This window comes from Manis javanica, chromosome 13 (assembly GCF_040802235.1).
Source record: "Manis javanica isolate MJ-LG chromosome 13, MJ_LKY, whole genome shotgun sequence".
NCBI classification, from domain to species: domain Eukaryota; kingdom Metazoa; phylum Chordata; class Mammalia; order Pholidota; family Manidae; genus Manis; species Manis javanica.
Window position 1 is genome coordinate 39,920,111 of NC_133168.1, and position 12,158 is coordinate 39,932,268.

Below are 12,158 nucleotides of genomic sequence, written 5' to 3' on the forward strand. Positions count from 1 at the left end.
ATAGTCATGGTGGCCATTCAGAACATCAGAGTTTCCTATGTTGTTTAGGAAACTAAACTAAATTTATTCTGATTTTTTGATTCAGTGTAAATGATTTTCTCAAACTGCAATGATATTAGTTTGTTTCCTTGCAATTCAACTTTGTCCCTTATGGCTATAGACCAAGATAATGGAATGGCATGCAAATAATGGTTAATGGAGACAGTGCATCTAAGTATTGGGAATGGAATTTTATTTATATTAATTTTGTGAGATGGAATATACACTTTTTTGGGGGAAGGATTAGAGACTCAAACTAAAATGGTTAAACATATCTAAAGTAGAATTTACATAATTTGATATGATATTAGTGTAAGTTTGGCATCGTTTCTGGCTAGCTAAATAATTGATACTTAATCTGTAATTGAAGAAGCTATGGCAGCAATTTCCTGTAATAGCTTACAAGCTGTATCTAATTTCTCCTTGGGGGAAATTTTCAATTGTATATTACTCCCCAAATATGGACAACATTGGCTGCCAGCTCTTTCTTGAATTTGGTATTAATCTCTCTGGTGAGCTTGCAGTTTTCATGTGTTTATCACAATTATTTTTAATGTGAAGAAATAAAGTTCTTTGATGTTTTCACAACCAGGAGTTAGCATCTTGGTTTAAGAAAAATTCACAGCAAACATGAAAATGAATCTCTTTGATAGAAGTGTCTGAGTTCAGCTTTCAATGTTAATAATAATAATTATAGTCATTATCATTCAGTCAAGTTATTGAGAGCCTGATGTTCTGCTCTATGTCAGGTAGTGATAAGAAGTCCCATGGATAGACTGTGGAGCATGGTAAACAGAGCTTTATATTCATCTAGATATCATATATTAGCAACAATACCATTTTATACATCCATACATAGAGGTATTCCATGTTTCAAAAAGCCTTTAGCATTTTTTTTCCATCTTTAAGATTGTATTTTAATACCCCAGAAGTTAAGAAGATTCTTAATTTACTCTTTAGCAAACAGACAATAACTCAGCCCACCTTGGGGGCTGGGCAGGCAGCCTTGTTTGATATGCTCCCCGATCAAGAATGGCCTGATATCTCAGAGAGAAATTAGAGAAGGAAGTTCCTTGTTTTAAGTTAATTATAAGTATTCAAAGACCATTAACAGGTCTGCACCCCCCAGGCCTTAATCACATTCCTAAAGAATCCTTAAAAGGGGAAACCCCCAACCTTTTGGGGCACTCCTTTCTCTGAGGTCACCTGCACTTAGTAAGTGTGTGACCTTTTAAGCTTCTTTTAAAAATTTTTTATTAAGATATGATTGATATACACTCTTATGAAGGTTTCACATGATAAAACAATGTGGTTACTACATTTACCCATATTATCAAGTCCCCACCCACACCCTAATGCAGTCACTGTCCATCTGTCCATCAGTGCAGCAAGTTGCCAGAGATCCACTATGTCCCTTCTCTGTGATACACTGTTCTCCCCGTGATCCCCCACACCATGTGTACTAAACATAATACCCCTCAATCCCCTTCTCCCTCCCTCCCCACTCACCCTCCCACACCCCTCCTCTTTGGTAACCACTAGTTCACTCTTGAAGTCTGTGAGTCTGCTGCCATTTTGTTCCTTCAGTTTTGCTTCATTGTTATATTCCACAAATCAGGGAAATCATTTGGCATTTGTCTTTCTCTGCCTGGCTTATTTCACTGAGCATAACATCCTCCAGCTCCATCCATGTTGTTGCAACAGGTAGGATTTGTTTCTTTCCTATGGCTGAATAGTATTCCATCGTATATATGTACCACATCTTCTTTTTCCATTTATCTATAGATGGACATTTAGGTTGCTTCCATATCTTGGCTATTGTAAAAAGTCCTGCGATAAACATAGGGATGCATATGTCTTTTTGAATCTGAGAAGTTGTATTCTTTGGGTATATTCCAAGGAGTGGGATGCTGGGGTCAAATGGTTTTTCTATTTTGAGATTTTTGAGGAACTTCCATACTGCTTTTCACAATGGTTGAACTAATTTACATTCCCACCAGCAGTGTAGGAGGGTTCCCTTTTCTTCACAACCTCGCCAACATTTATTGTTTTTTTGTCTTTTGGATGGTGGCCATCCTTACTGGTGGAAGGTGATATCTCACTGGTTTTAATTTTCATTTCTCTGATGATTAGTGATGTGAAGCATTTTTTCATGTGTCTGTTGGCCATCTGAATTTCTTCTTTGGAGAACTGTCTCTTCATATCCTCTGCCATTTGTTAATTGGGTTATTTGCTTTTTGGGTATTGAAGTGTGTAAGTTCTTTATATATTTTGGATGTTAACCCCTTGTCAGATATGTCATTTACAAATATATTCTCCCATACTGTAGGATGCCTTTTTGTATTGTTGATGATGTCCTTTGCCGTACAAAAACATTTCAGTTTGAAGTAATCCCATGAGTTCATTTTTGCTTTTGTTTCCCTTTCTTGAGGAGATGGGTTCAGGAAGAAGTTGCTCATGCTTATATTCAGGAGATGTTTGCCTGTGTTGTCTTCCAAGAGTTTTGTGGTTTCATGACTTACATTCAAGTCTTTAATCCATTTCGAGTTTACTTTTGTGTATGGGGTTAAACAATGATCCAGTTTCATTCTCTTGTATGTAGCTGTCCAATTTTGCCAGCACCAGCTGTTGAAGAGGCTGTCATTTCCCCATTGTATGTCCATGACTCCTTTATCATATTTTAATTGACCATATATGGTTGGGTTTATATCAGGGCTCTCTAGTCTGTTCCATTGGTCTATGGGTCTGTTCTTGTGCCAGTACCAAATTGTCTTGATTACTGTGGCTTTGTAGTAGAACTTGAAGTTGGGGAGCATAATTCCCCCTGCTTTATTCTTCCTTCTCAGGATTGCTTTGGCTATTCGATGTCTTTTGTGGTTCCATATGAATTTTAGGACAATTTTCTCTAGTTCATTGAAGAATGTTGTTGGTATTTTGATAGGAATTGAATTGAATCTATAGATTGAAAAAACCTTTAGCATTTGTCTTGCCAATGGGTTTCAGCCCCAGGCAAGTTTGCTATAGATTCAGTGTGACCAAAGAAATTGACAGCAAAACATTCTTTGGGGTAAAAGTGTTTATTACTTGGCTTGTTCTCCAGACAGTAGGTTGAGCACTAGCATCTCTACCTCTGCCCAGAGCACTGGGCTGAGCTCTCTATATAGCGCAATAAACTCATTGCCTAAAGATGTGGAAGCAGTAGCCTAGCAACAGGCCAGTTACATCATCAGGTGGTTTAAGTTCAGTGAGGATCCTGGCCATAGGAACCCCAGCTTCCCCACAGATTCTCATTTGATCCTCAAAAGATACATAGTTCTGAAGATGAGATTTAGAAATCTGCTAAGGTTCTTCATTATGTTACAGGTGTGATGTCTATTGTTGTGAGCTTTTTGCTGACTATAGAAATAACTACTATTTCTATATTGTGTGACATGCAAGAGGCACCTGTGTTTATAAGTGGCAGCTATATTTTGCTTTCCTTTCTTTTAATGTGGTATAATTGCTAAGAACCTAAGTTGTGGACACTGTTCTAGTTTCACTGGAGTTTGGAAAAACATTATTGTTTTTCTATTTGGAGCCTTAACTTCATCAGATGTAAAATGGGTAAAATGAGGGATAAAATTTAGCTCAGGATTGTGCAGATTTAAATCTGTGATGCCCTTGTAGGTCTAACATCTGGTGTTTCTTGTGCCGCTCACTAGATTATATTGTCTATGAGCTTTTCAACTTAAGAGTCTGTGCATTGGCAGAACAACACATGGTCAACAATGTTCTTTCCTGCAAAATCTAACTTGGTTAATAATATTTTTTTTTAAATATTGTGTTTGACCAATATTGGAAATTGTGAAGTGTCAGTGAAAAATCAACCAACCAACTTATTTTCTGTTCTGGGATTCCTCAAGTGTTGAAGGATGAAAATCCTTGGAGACATAGAAGGTAACAAATTGTAGTCATTTTCCATTACAAGTAAGTTCTACTGATTTTGAAATTTAAGGTTGTGTATCCAACCTAAGCAGCACTCTTCAGATTTTCCAGCATTATATAGATTGTCCACCTGAAATTTACACCTAACTCCTTCCCAACCTTCTTTAATCTGGTCCTTATCCTGTGAGGCCCTTATCCTAAGCTCTTGTTTGTGATCTTGTTTATGCCTCTTTGGCCTTTGGTTTGTTTTTGCTTCTGGTCTCCCTACCTTTGACTTTTGGCTCCTTACTGCCCCCCATTCACTATGGGCTCCTGAACTGAATTCACTGCTCTAGACTCTCCCAGCTCTAGCCCAGGGCTTCTCAAGCCTTAGGCATACAAATGATCTCAATATTGTTTTGTTTTTTCAATTTGCTTTTTCTTGCTGATGTTTTGGTTTATTTTAAAAATTGAGTTATAATTGACATATATCAATAATTATTTAATATGCAGATATTTTTTGAATGCAGATTTTGATTCAGTAGTAGTTCTGGAGAATGGCCTGAGATTCTGCATATCTAAAATGTTCTTATGAGCTGCTAATGGTACTGGTTCTGGGACAACAGCTTGAGCAGCAAGGCTCACTTCAGCCAGTGTTTTAGTTCACACCACTCCCTGCAACTCATTGTCAGTCCAAAATTCCAGCATTACTGACTAGTCACACATTGCGCTTCTGCTTATGGGAAAGACTGTTGAATGTACATCTAATATCTGTAAACATCACAATGAATCCACATATTTGACTTTCAAGGCAGCAGAAGAAGAACAGTCTTTGAAATCTTAGTCTATTATGGAAGCATCATATCATTAAAAGTTCCAGTTTTTATGACTTTTGTGCAAATATACCAATAGTTCTTTAGCAACTGGTTATATATCTTAGAAATTAAATGATGCTGAGAAATGCTTTCATTTAAAATATGCTAAGATAGAAGGACCAAAGTCCTGTACCAATACATTCCATTAGACATGGATGATATAGTCAAGACTAAATGGCAATTGTCTGAAGCCATACTCATTGAATAGACAGAGAATCTGAGACAAAAGAAATCTCTACGAGTTTATGAGATTTCCTAAGATGCCTATTTCTGTGGTGACAGTCACGTGAAGAAATGAAACATTTGGAAATGTCATTGAGGTTGGAATGCTTTTCTTCTTTTTAAATTACCTTTGTGGAAAAATAGAATAACAGTATTGTTCTTGTGGTTATAGAAGTTGTACTCAGGGACTGTGGAGTCAAGAATAAAATCTGGAATTTAAATGCTAACTTCGGCTTTATTTGTGGTCCGGGTCATCACATACAGGCTTACACTGGTGGAATATGATGGGGATTTAGCATCCACTTACTTTCCCACATGGCTATGATGATGACTGCTTGTCCCCATTGCCACACTGCCCCCATTTGTATGTTGATTTAGGAGTCAATTAATAGTTTTTGTATTTACAAATATTCTATGTGTCCTTCATCACCCCAGTTTATGTCACCAAGTGAGCTGGTTTTATATATTTTAATACGACATACGAGGACACAATTTAGGAGAAAGCCTTGGTTTTTTGACCTTCACAGAAAAATTTAATATACATGTAAGAGACAGAAGTGCAACCAAGGCTTTAATTCTTCTTCACCTGAACTGGTTATTTTATCACAAGTAGATTTCATTGCGTATATGTTACTGTCAGACCCAAGAAGCTGCTTCCAGGACTGTCATTGATTTCCTGGGTATTAAGTTCACAAGAAAGCAATATAAAGCTGCTATCAACCACTAGCTAGGGACAGAAAGCTCTGTGTTTTACATCAGTGAATTTGGAAAGGGCAATATATTTAGTTACCTGTGTGTGAAGTGATTATACAATTGCTCTCTCTTTTTATGTAGTGATCAATTGAGAAGGCTTTAAAGCTTATTTAAATTTATGGCTATTGCCTGGCCTTCCTCGGGTTTTATATCAAGCAAGGTAAACAGGGTGAATTCACCCATGTGGGCTTACTGTTTGGCAGCTTACTGGGGCTTGTGGTCATTGTGGCGTGCTCTCCAGTCACTCCGCATGAAAACGCTTATTAACAACATGGCAAAGGCTTTACTGTCCTCCAGGAACTTCTTCCTAATTAATGCCTCTGTGGCTGATCTCTTTAGATCTCCCTCGGCCTGCAGACTGGGACATGTTCAGCAGCCAGATTCTGATTCACAGGCACAGTCATTTGCAATGAGATTCTGAACCTGCCAGGTGAAGTGGTTGGCCCCCAGGGCTGTTTCTCCTAGGCAGCTCAGTTATTCAGCGAATTAGTCTGAAGCATTGATTTTCTTTTTTCCTCTTGTTTTATTTTTAAAAGGTATTAGACACAAAATACAAATGTCTTTCATTTTACTCATGAGGGACAAATCAGTGTTTTATATAAAAATAATCATAGAAACAAGGTTGTCATTTTTATTGCCAAAAGCCCAAAGTGTTAAGCATGTTACTGCTTTTGGGTCATTTTCTCAAGATCTGAGACTGAGTCAACCAAATAAATAGGATCTTATAGCCCTTAAAGTGTAAAAAAAAAAAAAAAAATATGTATATATATATATATATATATATATATATATATATACACACACACACACACACACACAAACACACACACACACACACACATGTCTGTAAAGGTGTTTAGGAAGAGGTCATGGCTCATATGTAAACAAACAATAGCAACTGTAAAGTTATAGAGCCTCCTTTGTGCCACTCTTCTAACTAAGACACATTCATCTATACTGGAAAGAGGGGTAAAACCCAGTGTGAAAACAATTAAAAAAAATCTTCAGACAAAAAGATCTTCTGACAAAAAATTTACTTGACAAAAAAGTAAAATTTCCTGGCCTATCAAATCCATGTGCATTCTACAGCCCAATCTTAAATCATTATATGTTGAATCATTCACATTTTAAATCACCCATAGGTAGTAAATGGTACTACCCTACTCCCCATCTGAGGAAACACAGGTTCAAGACCACATAGCTGGTAAGGAAGCCATTCTACATACAGTGAAGGATTGTTTTTAACCTTTTATTAAAGTTCTATGAAGTTGTTTCTGAAATGCTTATGATATGATTTTTTTTCCAGATTTTCTATTTGTGTGGGGTAGATGATCTATGTGGCTTTATTCTAATTTGTCAGAGGATGTGAACTAGTTTTTCTTTGTTAGGATTTCTGCTTCTGTACAACTCTGACTTTCCTTCATAATGGTAATCTAGGCTGGCTTGGAAAGAAAGAGAATGCCGGGGATTTACAGCAAATGCCTGGATTTACAGCAAATACCTGGGATTTACACTGTTACATGACTTTTTTTCTCTTTGCTTTTACTGACTGCCCCGGCCCAGAAAGAAGTGTCATGAGGAACAAAGAATTGGGCATTTTCACCTGGCCCAAGGGGAAGGAACAGTCCAGTTTACTGTGCTGCCTGGCTGCCGACATCAGTGAGGATAATACCCGTGTGACTATAATATGGCATTAATTCTGGCACTAAAAATTCCCTGGCTAGCCCTTAGAGGTGTTGGGATTTTTACTGAGAGACTCTGAGTTTCTCTGGAGGTGAGTATTTGGGCGTCTGGAGTGTCCTCTCTGAGTAAGCTTTGCAAGATCTGTGTATTGTAGCAGTCGTCATCAACAAGCAAGCCGGGGTCTCTGACAGCGGGTTGAGTGCCTTTAACAGTTCATTTTTCACTTCTATTTAGATGCTGTTATCAACTTTGTTCTATTGGGGTGTATAATAAAGATAAGAATGTTGAAATGTTTATAAAAAATATACTCTTCTTCTTGGACTAATGGACTAACACTCATTGTCAAATGAACCAAACGGAGATTTTTTACACAACCTCCTTAATCTAGACTTGCCATGTGGGTGAATATTCATGAGGCTGGACCGCATATTCTGTACTGCAGACAAAAGGCTTCATACGTATTCACTCTGAATATTCTCTCGCCTCCTCATTGCCTAAACTGATACTATGAAGAGCAACATACTAATCCTATATGGAAAACATTTAATAGCAAAAGGACTACCAATAGAATCTGCATATTTTGATAAGGGTGTGAAAACTTTGGCTGAGCCCAGGAAAAGAAGTTTCAAGCACTCTCACATCTCAGAGTGAGGTGCTGGACCCTCTTAAGTAGGATTGTGGAGAAGATGGTCAGAACCATGATCTACCCTCATCCAGTGTGAAAAAGAGAAGAGCAAGTAGTTGTAGGCCTGCTTCAGACCTAAGTGGACAGCTGGAGTCTGATCCATCTAGAGGAGTGTTAATGGACCCCTGGGGAGTCACAACACTTTGATAGAAAGAATCTGTGACTAGAGGCCAAAGGGAGGGAGAATATTTTTACCAGGGAAGTACGGGAGGGAGATATCCAGGGATGGGTGCGGTTGTGGTTTTGAAGAACAGATATGCCAAAGCAGAGAAAGAGAAAACTTGAAATGTTCCCCAAGGCCAGAGGAAACCCGTTCCAGAAGGCACTGGTCACAGTCCTGGAAGGCTTTTGCTGGATATTTATTTATCTTTCATTTCTCACCTCCTCCACCTCGGAAAGGGCTGGGAGCTGCAGCTGGGAGGGGTGCCTGGAAGGAAGGCATGGCAGTGGGTATGTGAAACTCATGGACTAAGAAAGAATGTGGCCATGCCTCTCTTCCCTCCTGCAGAATTCCTGCCTGCAGCAACCCTAACTTGGGCAGAGAGATGGTATCATTGATAGAACTTTTGAGTTTTTATATTCTCTGGGACTGGATATATCAATTACTGATTTGTGTCTTTTTGGGGAATTGGGGTACAGTTTTCCTCTGAAGCAGATTGTTTAAGTGATCTTTAGACTGTGTGGCTAAAGATGTTATTTCACATCTATATATATTTATGTGACACCAGTTTATGTAACTGTCAATCAAATTAATAAGCAAGTAGACTAATAAGAAAAATAGAATGACAAGTGCTTTTCAGTGAGTTAAAGTACAATGAAAAGACAACAACTGGGAAATTTCATTGTATTGGCTGGTCAGGGAACAGTTCTCTGTAGAAAATGGAACCACACAAATATTGGAGGAGCATTTCAAGCAAAAAGAAATAGCTAGTGAAAATGCTCTCAGGACGGAATGAATTTGGTGTATTTGGGGAACAGAGAGAAGGGAAAAGTTGCAGAAGTTAGCTGGGGCATGTCACCTATGGCTTCAGAAGCCAGAGCAAGTGAGGAAACATTGACTCTAAGGAAGAGAATGATATGGTCTTGAGTTACATTTGTAAAATTCTCTCTCTAGCTGACATGTGAAGAACGGGTTGTAGGAAGGCAAGAAGGCAAGGCGGCCAAGTCAGAGGTTGTTTCAAAGTTTAGACTGAAGATGATCATGACTTGAGTAAGAGTAGGAGGGTTTGAAATGAAAAAAGTAGCTGGATTCTGGATATGATTTGATGCGGTTGGTAACCTTAATCATGTTTGGATGTGGGGGTGAGGGAAAGGGATGTGTCCTAGAAATTTTTGCTGAAATAACTTGGTTGGTGCTGCAGTCATTTGTCAGCCCAGCCCTGAGGAGACTTGCCTTGGTTCTACCATAAAAGGGATACAAAAAAGGACTGATCAAGGTTAAAAAGAGATTTTTCCCTGGTGTTCTCCCCAGAGCCATGATAAAATAAACATTGTATCTTGGGAGTAATTCCAGAATTGGGAACAGTGTTGGCTGCAATGATTGGTACCTTTGATGGCAGTTAACAAGGGCATCTGTAGTTCTGGGGTCAGTACTGTGGGTAATAACAGTGGCAGAGTTAGCAGAGGGGTTCTAATATTAGGCATCTGGTATGACATGGACTTTAACTTCATTTTTGATGCTGACAAGAGCAATTGAAAAAGCAGTGCCTGTGCCTGACATCAGCAGTCATGGTGGGCGTGATCAGCAGGGTGGTGGTCATGCCTTCAGAGAATGAGGCAGCATAGCTACCACTTCTGTTTATGTTGGCGACCCAAGCCATAACCAAAAGAGACCTAAAGCAGGAGGTCAGGAAAATAGTGGTGGCCAAGAAAATTAATTAATGCTTGGTTTACATGTGAAATGATCTTTTGTTGATTCCTAGAACATTTTCCAAAGAATTAGTAGGATGCTTGAGCTTTTAAAGAACAAGTGGGAGGGCATTAGAAACAGTTTGCTGTGTGATTACGTGCTTCAATAGCCTGCAAAGTGTAGATTACACATAAATGCAGCAACTCTTGAAGGAGAAAGTGTGTAAAAGTGATGCTATGTAAAAAAGCATTTGGATAAAATACAAATGGCTTAGTATGCAAGCTATTAGTTATACAAAAATTATGGAATGGAATCCAGAGATGCCATATGAAGTTTTGTAGGTGGGAATGAACAAGTTATTTTGGTTACAGTGGAGGTTTTTGTTTTGAGCTATGATTTTGTTATCTCATCCCAGTGGAACATGAGCTTTTAAAATGTTTCAAGGGCTTTAGGGCTTCTTGCCTCTGAAGAGGATTTTAGGGAAATAACCTACCATCAAATGGATGCTTAGAGCCAGGTTCAGTTCTAAGCACTGAGGAAACACAGCTTTAGAGTAAGTGAAGGTTTTCCTAGCATGTGAATTAATGAACTGGGAGTAATATCTGTTATTGCGTGGTTTTCTGGGACAGATTCTATCCCCAGCAGCTCTGTGACTCCACCTTTCAACCAACCAAATGGAATGCCAGAGGGATGAAACCATTAAAAAATAAACCTTCCTTTGGACTTTGTGTGGATTTAAGAGCTCATGGTCCTTTCTGTAATGTTTTGACCAACTGAAATTGTTCCAAAATACTCCCTTTCTTTTGTCACCATTAGGTTCTTTGCTATTTTTTTTTTCCTGCTTTTCTTCTATTCCTAAAGGGTTTACAATTCTTTGGTGAAACTGCATGTGTGGGGTTTGAGAAATGCTTCAGGATGAAGTGCTATCAATCCAAAACACTATCAAGAGATTTATTTGCTGTTTGCCTGTTCCTCCCACCCCCTCACCTTTTTGCTTCCTAACACATTTTTCTTCCATCTGCAGCAGAGAAGGGCTGCCTACAGCCTTTCCCCAGAGCCATTCAGCAGAGCAGTCTTAGAGAGGGGCTAAAGTCTTCAATGTCTCCCCTGACAGGCACTAGCGCACTTTTTTTTAACTCTACAATCACTGATCTTTGCCACCAAATATCCATCCCCTTTCTCTTCTGTCCCAAAGAAGACATTCTTATTGATGGCGGGTGGGTGGGTGGGTGGGCAAAGGGCATGGTTATCCAACCAGTTTTCATGCTTCCTTTCTTTTTGCAGAGCAGAAAGGAAATTACCTTGCTAGACATGTGTTTAGAAGGAGTTAACAATACTACTCACATGATTTATGTTAACAAAAATAACTCATCTGGCAAATTTTGGCTGGGTCAGGAAAGCTGCTGAAGCCCAGACAGTGTAATTATGATGACGGTGATTGGTGTGTCTCAGTGAAAGACCATTGCAGTTATTAGAAAATTAGGAATGTATAGAATCATCCTACTTTGCCTTACAAGTATGCTTTTGCCCATTATGCATTAGTTTGTGAACACCCACCTTATGCCAGTCCCTCATTGCCATATTACATAAGCTCTACCAAGGAAACTATCTTAAAAGTCTTTTGCTCAGTTTGACTGAAGGTCTTGTTTTTAGGTGCTATCCTGTCCGGATTCTTAAGGCAGTCAATAGTGTTAGGAGAGCTTCATTGATTGAAGCTCTGACCTGATTATAAGAATCACAAAGCTTGGGTGATTATCTAAAGCCTATAGGAACTTAATCACATTACTTTATTTATGGAAATAAGCCAGGATTGCACAATCAGCTTTTCAACTAAAATATCTGTAGATCTAGTGTTGGAAGAAAATAATGTGATCCTTCTCTTCAAATCAGACCTTCCTTTTAGAGCAGGCAGTGAAAGTTTACATTCTACTGAGTTGAGGCAGCATGTAAAGGAGAGTTTCTTGCTAGTATCATTAATGCTATTTCACAATTTCCAAAAGATGATACCAGACAGACCATGGCTGAGAATTTAAAATATACAATTATTCCAATACAGCTAAGTAAATATTTCTTTCTTCAGAGTCTTATAAAGAGCCATTTTAGAAACAGCTGGGTTTATTTTTAGGCTATGTTTCTTTATAGTTTTAAA